This window comes from Thermobia domestica, chromosome 13 (genome assembly GCF_964235325.1).
Source record: "Thermobia domestica chromosome 13, izTheDome1.hap1.1, whole genome shotgun sequence".
Lineage (NCBI taxonomy): Eukaryota > Metazoa > Arthropoda > Insecta > Zygentoma > Lepismatidae > Thermobia > Thermobia domestica.
Window position 1 is genome coordinate 141,000,617 of NC_137466.1, and position 12,614 is coordinate 141,013,230.

Genomic DNA, 12,614 nt, shown 5'->3' on the forward strand with positions numbered 1-12,614 from the left:
GTTCAAAAACTTTGTGTCCTCTGAACCAAAAACTAATTATTGGCCAAGATGACAATCTTTTGATCCATTGATTTGATCATTCACAAAATTCTTCTTGCTTTTATACTATTTCATATAAAGTAATTTATTGTTATAATTGATACAATTATCTCATTGTTAGTAGGACATTGTGTACAAATTACCTATCTCATCAGCGCTCATCTTCTGGTTTCCAATTTTAATGATTCGTTCTGCTTCTTTGTGGCTAATGCCAGTTGTACCAGGTTCGATTTCCGATTGAATATTTGCCTTGGATATAAACATGGGTATTTCTTTGGATTCAAGTTTAAAAAGTAGGATCGATGCTCCAATTTAATGATTACCCTTTTATACGCATGCATATTGTCTCCATACGTCATAGCTTAGGCAGGGCAGTTACAAATTTACGTCATCTGTCACCCTGTCCTGAAGAAATTGTTAGAGAATACGTGTTCCGATTTCCCTTCAAAACATAAGTTAACCTGACTAATGGAGAGCTGGTCTTTAGATAGAATGAAACATGATGCTGAATCGAGCATACTAATATAGACGCACTTAATAATAATTATTATTATCTTACAAAAAATAACTTACAATTCAGACTTCAACTATAGGGTCATACTCGTATTCGCCCTTCTTGTGAAGAATGCTACGTCCAATACTCCAGTAACATTTGAATAGTTTCGGTTTCTTATGTCAAATATTAGTACATCCTTTAAGCCATCAATATTAAGATGGGCTATTTTGATAGACACCGTCGAGCGTACTGTGAAAACATGGCAGATGGTAGCCATCTCCGCCGATCTAGTAATTAGCACGTGCACCTTGGGTACACGTGGTTCTGTATTCGGTTCCCGGTAGGAGAGCATAAAAATTTAATTTCACAATAATTTATTTTCATGAATACTCCATCTCCTTTACCTTCAAAGGGCATAACAGGATGGAAGTTTAAACTAAAAATTCATTTCATTTCATGGGGAACGGTGAAGACATTTGCATAACGCGATTCTCAGCAAATAGATAATTCGATAGTTATAGTGAAACAAAAATTCGCGTTATTATACGCGTATGTAGTAGATAAAGTAAGAATTCTAAATGAATATAACGATACATGCATATTTTCCTTAATAAATTCAAATAAAAAGGTTGTTCCACTATTTGTCCTTTTAATAAAGAAAAGTAATGCTGTTTGTTGTAACATTTTTCAATTATTGCTTCATTACCGAAAAAAGTGTCCACTTTTCTTTTTATTTCTTCAGGAGAAGCTTTGGTGGGCACAATCTTCTTGCAATTATTATAAAATAAATATGATGGAAAACTTCTCTCTAACGATCTCGTATCATAGTTTAGCTGATTGGGAGTCTAAGAAGAAGAAGAAGAAAGAATTCAGCAAGCTGAATCTGTGCAAGGTGAATATATGTATGATACTTTTTAAATACATAGTACACTAAGAACATCGGGACCGCCGTGGTTCAGTGGTAGAGCGTTCACCTCTGGTGCTTGGAGTCCCGGGTTCGATCCCAGCCCCCGCCAAGTGAACTTTGTGGTGGACAAACACCATGTGCGTGGTTTTCCTCAGGGTTCTCCCACTTTCTTCATTCCACCACTTCATTCATTACTCATCGTCACCGTCTCCTTTAGCTTAACCTGCATAAGCGTGGGACGTAAAACTCAAAGGCTTCATTTCATTTTTCACTAAGAATATCGTCCCCACGTGAATCCTTTTGAAGATATATCCTTATAAGTAAAAGCTTTGAGAAATGCTACGGAAAAATTACGTTCTCTTTTATTTTTTCACTATCCAACTTTCTAATAAACGGTTTGCCATTGAGGAGGGACAGTCTTCAATACGCACAATTATATTTATTTATTTGTTAGTGCACCCTTATTTATTAATTTTCTTATTCTACTTCTATTTAAATTGGTTTCTCGTACTGAATATAATATTTAATATGCTCAGCTACTTCTATCTTCAAGCAAACACTGCTGGTACTAAATAAGGATTATTCAAAAACGAATACCTGCTACCATCTTTTTTTTTTTTTTAATATGCTCTAAGGTTAAGGAAGGCGGTGATGATGATAATGAAGAAAATGGTGAAATTAAAAAAGTAGAAGGAAACGGGAGAACTCCGAGAAAAGTTATGTCGTGAGACGGGATCAAATCAAGACTCCACGCACCAGAAGTGAGCGGCCTACCATTGAGTTCCTTCTAGCGAAATAACTCTGAAGTTATTTGATTCCGTGTAATTGAGATCAATACTGTTGATACTATTTTAGTAAGTTCAGGTTTATGTCCTGATGATCAGGAATATTCGGGTCATAACGATTTGTTCCGCATTATATGGAAGTTAGTCAAGCGGAAGATGTTCAAGCTCCTAAGTTCATACGATTAGTGTCAGGTATACGTATCTTATCAGGTATACATATGGTAAATGTTTATTTTTGCATAATGTCTTGCTCAAGGAAGGGTTAAAAAGTCTGAACCCCTTTGCGTACGCCACTTTTTCCACTGAGTATTCTACATGATCCTTTTGGAATGTCCCAAATATTAAGATGACAGAGGTCGTTTTAGATTTCATAATGTCTATTCATTATGATAAATAACTTACATTTGTGTTGGCTGGGTAGTCTATAATGATTTTGGCTTTACATCGTGATGTAAATCAACAGCCTCGGATATTTCCACTCAAATAAACCATTCAATCGATCAATCAATGCTAGCTTATCACAATTTGCCATCTTAATACGTGCAGCAAAACTGTAAAGGCTCTTTAAATATCGTACGTACAACTAAAAATGAAGGAAGGAATTTAAACTGTCATCTATTTCCGTGTTTATGTTGGTGATATTGTTTCTGCAACTAATATACGGTTCTCTGACAGATGTTTTCATTATGTACTGACCAACTAGCAAAAGAAAATATATTTGTGAAATAGAATTATGAGTGTATAAACTTTGTAATCACCATAAAAAGGATTTTCATTTCTAATTTTTTTCTTCAGAAGGTCACAAACAATATATTACTCTACGGTGATACATAGGGTGGGGAACGGGGATGGGGAAGGGGTATATTTAAAAAAAATGAAAATGAAAATGACTGTCTTTGTGACTTAATAATTCTTGAACCATCCTACCGATTTCAATAAAGTTTTCAGCATAGATGAGGTTCCGGCCTGGGAAGTTTTTTTTTAGCATTCCTCTTTGACGGCTGAACTTAGGGAAGTGGAAGCGGATGAGCCACCCGACTGATCTTCATCAAACTTTCAACATAGATGAGGTTCGGACGTGGGAGGCTTTTATCATATCTCCTTGACGGTGCAAATTAGGGAAGGGGAGGGGAGATATTTAAAAACGATATTACGGTCATTTTCGATGTCGAATCTATAGTTTTCCGGGTCGCTGAGAAGAACAGTGACACTTCCGATGCTGTTCAAGTCCAATTTCAGCCTCGCAACTTGGAGGAGGGGAGGAAGAGATATGTAAAAATGATCAAAAGTCACCAATATCAGTGTCGAATCCATAGTTTTCGTCGTCGCTGAGTCGAACAGTGATACTTCTGTTCCATTTTACATCCAAATTCAGCCCCGCAACTTGGGAAGGGGGATCCATACTTTTCGGGGTTGCTGAGATGAACAGTGACATTTCCAATACCATGCCCTACATCTTGGTGGAGAGGGAGGGGACAGATATACAAAATTACAGGAAATGACCGATATTAGTGCCGAATTCATAGTTTTAGGGGTCGCTGAGATGAACAGTGACACTTCTGATGCCGTTTAAATCCAAACTCAGCCCCGCAACTTGAGTGAGGGCTGGGGGAGATATACAAAAATGATTGAAAATGTCCAAATCACTGTCGAATCATACTTTCCGGGGTTGCTGAGATGAACAGTTACTTCGATCCCGTTTAAATCCTAATTGCAACTGCAACTTGGGGGGGATTTTATATATATATATATATATATATATATATATATATATATATATATATATATATATATATATATATATATATATATATATATATATATATATATATATATATATATATATATATATATATATAAATGATTGAAAATGACCGATATCACAGAACACTTCAGTGATAGTAAAAAGTGACTGATTAACGAAATACATGAACTCAGCGAAGCGGGCAATTGACGCTAGTATATGTATATATAAATGAAAGTGACTATGTTTGTGACTTAATAACCACCTTACTTAATGATCTCGCACTTAATGATCTCGATCAAATTTTCAACATAGATAAGGTTCGGGCTTGGGATGGCTTTTATCATTTCCCCTTTCACGGTGCAACTTAGAGGAAGAGGAAGGGGAGGCATTTAAAAATTATCGAAAATGACCAATATTATTTTCGAATTCATAGTTTTTGTGATCCCTAAGTATATTTGTGACAGTTTTTCTGCCCTTTATGACCAAAATGAAACGTATTTCCCCGTGCAAAGAACGGACATTTTGCTACTTTATACTAACTCTGACTGAAAATGTCCTATACCTTCAAAACATTGTGAATGAATAAATAGGTATAAAGCTCAGATAAAGAAGATATCTCGGCTCAAAATTTCCCCTGTGGATTATGAAGATTCATAAATGAAGATTTGAGGTTACATTCTACAGTGTATTTCACGTAACGTTTGATACACCTAGTTTTGGAATGATCTTAGTTGATTTCTTATCTTCCTTTTCTGCGAGGTCCCTAACCTGAAACTAAAATTCTATACAAAGGATATTATGAATATCACATCATCGTTATCTTGATTACATGTATATAATTACCGTAGCCGGTAAATTGATCCTATATGACCCAGTTCTCTTGGAGGCGAGATGGACTGGTGAGAAACGGCATATACTCTGAGAATTGATTTTGCGTGACGGTTTGCGTATCTGCTGACTGCACCAGAGTCAAGCCTCAGTCATGCATTCACATGGTTTGGAAAATACTTCTAACCAAGCGTCGGTCGCACACTTGCATGCTTTGGGGAATATTTCTAACCAAGATCCTTTCCCAATATCCACCACTCGTACGTAATATTAATTGGGGGCGCGGTGGCTCAGTGGTAGAGCGTTCAAATCCGCTGCTTGGGGTCCATGGTTGGGATCCTAGCTTGCGCCGTGTGGACTTTGTGGTGGACAAACACCGTGCTCGTGGGTTTTCTCGGGGTTCTCCCGTTTAGTCCCACTTTCTTCATTCGACCATTTCATTCATTTCTCATAATCACCATCTCCTTTAGCCTAACCTTCATAAGCGTGGGACGTAAAACTAAAGATTTCACTTCATTTTCATTTTCGTAATATTAATCGTACCTCGCCTGAAATTGCCAAGCTCAATACTTTTTTAAAACTCTTAAATCGATGATAGATCAAAGACTGCAATTGATATAATCTCAGGAATAACTGCGCACGGTTTGAACTAAGAACCTCTCGTGCCTCCGATATTGAAACGAAGGCTGCATTATCAAATAATGCTCCCTTTTTTATTTCATATGTATGATACCACCCGTCCCTCTCATAAACAATACAAGTTGCCTTGAATTCAACTACTTCATCATACTTTAAAGAGTTAAAGCTTTAGCTAAACAGAACAGCACAGAGACCGTGACAGTGACTTTCACTCTGTGCTTCATAACAGCGACGTTGAAATGGGCCAAGGGCAGCACGAGACCCTGTTAGGCGATGCAGTGCATATAACGAGTTAGTTACATAATAAACTTTCATGTGCTTTATCTTCTTTTTGTAAGTGTGTGTTTGCAGTGTTTTGCGATTATACCGTTTGTGTGTTTATCCCAATGAAAAGTACCTGTGTGAGACAGCCTTTCTCTTCTATATTTTGTGTGTCATGTTCCGGTATTGGCTCGTCTGTTATGTTTTACCTCTGCTTACCTGTAATATGAGGTTACGAGGTTCAATCCTGTTGTGATGCTAGACACTTCTTTTTTTTTTTCTTACAAACAAATGGAAGACAATATTGTTAATTGGTTATTAATGGGATACAATATGGCTATTACAAAAATAGTCTTATATTTCTTATTCAATAACATGATTTTCTTATATTTTTGTACAGTCACGAACATAAATAAATGTAGGTTGGAACCATTATTTCTTATGGCTCAAACCTCCAATTATATATGTTTGTGACTGTACATGTAGAAGACCTCTTCCCTGAATTTACGTTTCTTCTCAACTTCAGTGCGATTGTAAATCTGCAATGCGCGGGACACAGCGATAGCTGAAATAGAATATTCTCAAGTGGAACACATTTCATCTGGACGTGGTATAATTGTTTATACTGACGAAATCTATATTTTAAATCTGCATGGTCTCTCAAGTAGTAACAAATGAGTTGAAAGGGAACATTTTTATAATGAAGACATATTATCGTTATTACTTGCAGATTCTAAGTGCCTTCTTTCGGTGGAGATCTAAACGATAGAATATCAACGTAACACAATGTCTCACTTCCGTCCTTTTATAGCATTTAACAATTTTGTGACATCTTTATCTCTTCATAACGTGTGGGCTGTGGGATTTCATTGGCAGTTCTCTAAATTCAAGTACAAAAACTCGGAAATGAAATCCAAACTTGATATTTACTCTATTGACACGCAACTGGAAGATATCACCGATATCTATCCTATCCTTGTTCCCGCATTTATCGATCATGGCGCCCTTTATTGTACTTTAAAATTTCAGACATATGTTAAACCTATATATGGCTCAAGCTATTTGAAATTGAACACCACAATTTTACAAAATAATGATGTGCGTGCAGACTTTATGAGTTGGACATGTTAGAAAACACAAAGAAAATATTTTTCTAACGTCATTCAATGGTGGAATCCTTTTGTCAAACCGAAAATAGAAGGTTTCTTCAGGTCAAAGGATCGTGATCTAAAACAGGGTATACATAATACATTGGAATGCTAATACAGTGATTTAGGTGATTTCTGGAATCGCTCTAGTAGTCCTGCTAATCATCAAGATATATAAAAACTTTAAAGCACGCATTTTCAGGGTAGAGAATCAATTACTTAAGAAATATTACGTCACAATGGACGAAGGTAATGTACTGTCAAATAATCTCTTTACTATTATGTGAGTCAACAAAAATGGACACATTTTAACTATGTGAATTTAATTCAAAAAGAGGACGGTAACCTTCTTACACACTTGTAACAATCATTAGGCCATTACCAATTTAAATAATTAATTTTCTAAGCATTATTTTGTGATTTTATGGCATATTTTATGTGAGTATAACGAAAAGCTCCATTAACGAAACATACTGTAAAATCAAGGGAACATCATATTAACTTTAAAGAAAGTTAAATGCAGCTACTCTTCGTGACTATAAGTTTGTGGTGGACAACACCGTGTCCGTAGGTTTTCTCGGGGTACTTCCGCTTTCTCCCACTTTCTCCACCAATTCTTCGATCGTCATTCACTTGTCTTAATCATTGTCTCCCAGTTTAGCTCTTTCCTACATTCTTCCTGGTCATATGAACTTTTCTTTTCTTTTGTATGTCCCTCTTGTTTTTCTTTCTTTCTAGTATAGACTTAGGTTTTTCGTCATCCTCAACGTAATTGTTTCACAAACTGCACTGGTCTTTTTCTGGCGATGGAAGGATAAATTCATTTCATTTTTTAAAAATCCGTCTTTAATTTACGTAGGGCACAACTTGGGAACATTCAGTTCTGGATGCAGGTAACATTTGGTTGTGTATTGACGACGATAATATGTTTAGTTATTGCTTTTTCTAATTCATACGTCACGTTTCATCATTGACTCTGTCTTCAACAATCAAATTCAGTCTCACGAGTTGATACTACCTTTTCAATTGCTGACCTCATTACTTCTTTCGCTATTGAGGGAAGGAAAAAGCGATTCTTTTTGATCGTCTTGATGTTTCACTTTTTGCTGTCTTTTGTTTTGAATTATAATGTGTCTAGGAATATCTGTGTTCTCTTTGAAGTTACACATTCCCGAGACTATAGAATGTTCGTTTTTTCCCCGTTGTTCATCGGTAAAGAAGGCACAGTACCACTACACTGCAAAATTTTGTTTTGAGTCAAAGAAAAATCATCTGAGGAAGACCACAAACTTTCTAGATCTTCATAAGCTGATCTACACATTTATTGTGAAGGAAATGAGCAATGTCAGTGTTCATCGTCAGCGACACAACTAGGTTAGTTGTCGCCCGGCCCAACTACAACTGATATCACACAGTAATTCTCCTATTCCATTTTATCTTCAAGTGGCAAAGCTTGAATTCAAAATTGCAGCATATCATTTAATTTTTGGTACAAGATAAAACACCAAACTAATTAGTATTTGATTGCCAAATAATCTGAGAGTAGCATGCTTGACATATTCTTATAGTCTTATTATAGTAACTGCAAATCACAATGTTTTTGGAATTATATCGGGATGTGCATATGTGTAGAATGAATCAACACTCTATTAATTTAAAATATAATATTTAATTATGATAAACACTCAAATTGTTGTCTTGAGTATTGCTTAGAATAGAATATTTAACTACGACAAACAGTCAAGCTGTTGTCTTGAGTACCTACAGGGTTTTCATAAAGTATGGACGGATTTAATTCGCTTATAATTTCCATAAAAATGCTCATATTGAAATCAAATAAAGTGCAAACAGTAGCGGAAGGATTAAATTTTTACCTGTAATCTGCACCAGCTCAGATCATTCACCGCCACACCTCAGTTCATTCACCGCCACACCTCCAACTGGGCGCCACTAGGAATCGACTTCTGTGGGCTGTTGATGATGCTTTCCCTTACCCTGCTCACTGTTGCAGGCTATATTGGCGGCCTCCCACTTCGAGGACGGTCCAGGACGCTTCCTGTCTCCAAGAACTTAGCATGCCACTTTCGGATTGCACTCTCAGTCGGTGGCGGCTTTTTGAACTCTTTGGTGAACTTTCGACACACCAGAATTGGTGATTTTAGCTCTGCGTACCACAGAACACATTGCGCTTTCTCTTTCACCGACGCCATCTTTGATACGGTAACAGTGTTGCCAACTAAAAATTTAATCCTTCCGCTACCGTTTGCACTTTATTTGATTTCATTATGAGCATTTTTATGAAAATTATAAGCAAATTAAATCCGTTCAGACTTTATGAAAACCCTGTATTATACTAGGACATTTTGCAAATCTTTTAAATCGATATTAGATAAATGAAAAACTAAAAAGCTGGAAGTAAATTTAACTTTGCGGGCTCTTTTGGCTGGACAGGTTTTTACAATGCCCTTTAAAGATAACTTTGAAGCTAACTTACGCTCTATAGATCTGATTCTTAAGTTGGTGGAGTCGCCGTTGTCCTGTTAAATTTCTGAGGTAATATGACCTTTAGTTTGCTAGAACTCCTTTCCTTGCATTATAGTGAAAATAAATATTTTCCCAGTTTGTCGCCCTCCAATCTGGCGTCCGGGCCACAAACCTCGTTTGTCCCCCCCTTAGTTACGTCACTGTTCACCGCATGTTCAAAATACATTTGTTGCGATATCGCATTTTCACTGACGAACCAGTAAGTAAATTAATGAAGTTCTTAAGAATGAATTACATTATATGATCTGTCGTTTCACTGCATTAGTATATACATTTTAGCACCTCCTCAAAGGAAACAAATCAGGTGAACGGCTAGATGACGGCCTTAAAACAGTTCCTTTGGCGCAAAATGTCAGAATACGTAACTGAAGCGGCCTCCCTTGAAACAATAACAAAGCAAGAACACTCAGAATATAATTGATTCTTTGTCCTGTTACCGCACGTAAATTTTGATCCCTTGTTTGATGGAAAATTGTTTTTAAAAAAGCATAAATACAAGGAAAAATCAGATTTTAAGTAATCACTATTATATAAACTATACCTTTTCTATTATTATGCAATGGTTATAGTGTATTCAAAAATGAAAATAGTGAAAGGCGTAAACCAGTTTACACTCTCTCGAGACACAATTTTCAAGATCGCAAAGAGGGTTAACTAGATTTACGTTTTCTTGCTCTCTGCAATGTGGTCTTTCTTGAGATATGTCTTTCCTCCTCATTATTTATTCTTGCATTAATAGGAATTGAACCATGAAATTTGACAGTAACAAGATATCACTGTTTTGTATGTTCTAATGATCTTACTTCAAAAATGCATTTTTAAACGTCAATTTCTGATCTTGATGACGATATGAAAATAATCTACCGCTATTGCATAGACCAAACATCCTATACCTATTTGTGGTTCTACTTGTGGGTGGAAATTATATTTCCGAATAATCCACCTTCAACTTGATCTTATAAATTGATCCCGGAATATGTCATTAATCTTACTGCATACTGGGCTTACAGTGGTATTCAAAATGATCTGAGTGATTTGTTTTCCAAACAGTTCTGTTCTCTTGTAATGCAATCCGTTTGTCTGAGGATTGAACACTTAGTGTGTAAAAAATTCTCACTATACAATTCGAAACGTATATGGAAAAACTGTAAATCGGAGTGTGTTTATGTAATATACGAAGTACATAGTACTTCTTTATGATTTATTTCCCACAAGCGAAAAACTATTTCCGATCAATGGTCTAATGGAAGTGGAGTGCTTTTCGTGTGGTCAAGTTGATACTTTCCTACATCACATCACGACATTCACTTCAACAAAGCCAATTTAAGGCTTCTTGTGCCAGATGCTCGAATTTATTTGTTGACAACCACTATCACCTTTCTCTCCGAATCTTACAATTTTCACAATAGCATTACAGTAGTACCCGCAGACAAAAGTAAATAAAAATAATTAGTTGATTGGGTATTTAATATGTTACACATTACAATATTCTTCCAAGTTGTCACAATTGGATTTTATGAATATTTACGAAAATAAGTACCGGTATTGTAATTGTTTCACGTAAATGTTCAAAGACCAAGAAGTCTGAAAATTTCCTCCCCATAGTGCTTGTCCAAAACTAATGTGATGCTTTTATGTCTGTACTGAAATGATTATGTCCATAATATGAAAGTAATAGTAAATTACAACCACTTTCGAGTTTGATAGAGTGTTGGGGTCTGTGATGGTATGTTGTCTTGACATCCTGAATCGTTTGTAGAAAACTGCTTTCGCTATGTAATAACCATTTTGTTCTATAAATGTTGAAATCGGAAATGGTTTATTTTAACCATTTTCCGTTTGACTAGAGGGTTAGCGTAGGAGATAAAAATACTTCTGGGACTCTGTATCAATTGCAAAAAATTGCATCTTCATATCTCTTACCGTTTTTGCTCTGTGAACATCAGTATTGAAACCGGAACTGGTAGTAAATTCATCTGTTTCCAGTCCGGTTTTGGTATAGTGTCATGGTAAGTTGCTTTGAGACGCTGAATCGTTTGCAAAAAAAACTGCTTTTCGCTATCTGTTACCGTTTTTGTTTTATGGTGATAAATGTTGAAACCGGAAATGACTAAATCGAATCACTTCCGGTTATAACAGAGAAATAACGGAGGAGATGGAACCCATCTTTAAGACGCTGAATCGATTGCAAGAAGCAGCATCTCGATCTGTCGTACCAATTTTTCTCTGATACCTGTCGACAGATATACGGATATACGGAGAATGTCGTTCTATAACACTTCCAATACTTATGCATAGCATAGTTTAGAAGTCTAAAAGGATATATTTTTCATGAAATGTCGTTTACATGATACATATTATTTTATTTTATTTACTTTTTGCACATAATAGTACAAATTATGCAGTGTTACCTGATATTATTTTACAGAATTTTCTTTTGATTTTGACTTTTTTTCGGTTACGTGAAATACTTCACTTCGATGTTGTGTCTTAATTTTTGCACAATGATATTTGTATTTATCACTAATGAAAAGTGAAATAGTTTAGTTTTATGTCCCATTGTAATGCCGTATCGGTTAATGGAGAGTTGTGATCAGAATGAATGAATTGGTGGAATGAAGTAAATAGGAGGAAACGGAGAACCTCAAGAAATGCATTACACGTGTTTGCCCGCCCACCACAAAGTCCATTTGGTATATAGCTGGGATCGAACTGGGAATCCGACCAGTAGCGTACGCAGGAATTTATTTCGGGGGGTCCAAACTCAATGTGAGGGTATTTTGTATTAAAATTCCTAAAATTGCCCCTAAAATTAAGCTAAATTTACACAAAAGTCGAACTTTCGGGGGTGGAGGTCCGGACCCCCAGGACCCACCCCCTGCGTACATCCCTGAATCCGACACACTAGAGGTGAACGTCCGTCCAAACAACACTTTTCATTAATAGTCAACATTGCAATCTTGAACTCTTCGTGTCCTTGCATGTAAAGCATGGTGACTGGACAACATAGTTTCCACACACGTTTCTAATACGTTACATAACATTGTAGACAAAAATTCTAGGTCAACAACTTGTATTAGTATGATAAAACAAAAAGAAAAAAATTAAAAGGTTAAGGGAACGATAAAAGCTACAATTCATGTGCTATTTTATTTATTTATTTTGTAGGATTTTTATAAGAAACTCATTCTCATTATTTTGAAAGATGCATTTTGTCTGA